This window comes from Bos indicus, chromosome 16 (assembly GCF_029378745.1).
Source record: "Bos indicus isolate NIAB-ARS_2022 breed Sahiwal x Tharparkar chromosome 16, NIAB-ARS_B.indTharparkar_mat_pri_1.0, whole genome shotgun sequence".
In the NCBI taxonomy this organism is placed as follows: domain Eukaryota; kingdom Metazoa; phylum Chordata; class Mammalia; order Artiodactyla; family Bovidae; genus Bos; species Bos indicus.
The window spans coordinates 68,094,799-68,095,914 of record NC_091775.1 but is presented as its reverse complement, the minus strand read 5'-3'; the positions used below and the strand labels follow the sequence as shown (position 1 = coordinate 68,095,914).

The following is a 1,116-nucleotide window of genomic DNA, read 5'->3' as shown; positions in this document are numbered from 1 at the left end:
GTTTTATTCACTCGTCTGTTGTATTTTTTAGAGTCCATATGTAAATGGTATCATTTGGTATTTCTCTGTATGACTTATTTCACTTAGCATAATGCCTTCCAAGTCCATCCATGTCATTGCAAAGGGCAAAATTTAGATTTTTTTTTATGGCTGAGTGATATCCTATTGCATGCATGTAGATATATATATATATATATATATGTATATATGTATGCTTATATGTAGATATATACATATATGTATATGTAGGTACAACTTCTTTATCCATTCATCTGTTAATTGACACTTAAGTTGCTGTTAGTTCACCTCTTTGAGCTTCCATTTCTTTACAAGTAAATAAAGATAATGATATTTTTAAAAAGGAAAATAACTTTGCTATACGAAAGCTATGAGAGAGACACATAACTTGGTGCTGGCATAGACCAGATACTTAATAAATATGAGTTTCATTTCCTCTCTCACAAGCACAAAGTGTGAGCACCCATGGCCTATACTGGCCTCACCGTGCCTCTTACTGAGATGAGCGTCTTCTGGGGCTTCATCGGTTTCCTGGTGCCCTGGGTCATCCCTAAGGATCCCAACCAAGGAGTTATCATCACTATGTTGGTGACCTGTTCCGTTTGTTCATCTTCTGGCTGATTGCACTTCTGGCACACATCAGTCCTCTCTTTAGAACACACTTGAAAAGTGAAACTGTCTGGTACCTCGAGTATCATTGACCTCGAGGAAGAAGGCTTGCTTGCCAGTGCTCAGTCTTTGAGGTCACAAAGAGAACTCTAGATGAAAAACCACTTCCATACCCAGATCACCTTCCTTGATTCGCCCCCTTTGGCCATCAGCTGCCTTAAATGTTCACACCACATTTGAACATCTTATTCTACAGTGCAGTCATTTTTTCCTGTCACCATTTTTACACTTTGATGAGTGATGTGCCCACTTAATCTAAACTGTGCTGCCTCAGTGAAATGACCAGGTACTCTTCTGAGATCACAAGTGCTGTTCTTCTGAGAGATAACGTTACTCTCTCCTTGGAACCAGTGATTTTGAAGATGGTTCCTACCTGCTCACAACATGAGAATCAGTGGTGTTTAAAAATGTTACATGACAATAAGACTC

The 1,116-nt window shown here is 38.9% G+C and overlaps 1 pseudogene; it reads left to right on the top strand.

Annotated features, from left to right (window-relative positions):
- Window positions 1-483: 483 nt before the first annotated feature.
- LOC109570315 (V-type proton ATPase subunit e 1 pseudogene) lies at window positions 484-719 on the top strand (annotated as a pseudogene).
- Window positions 720-1,116: the final 397 nt, after the last annotated feature.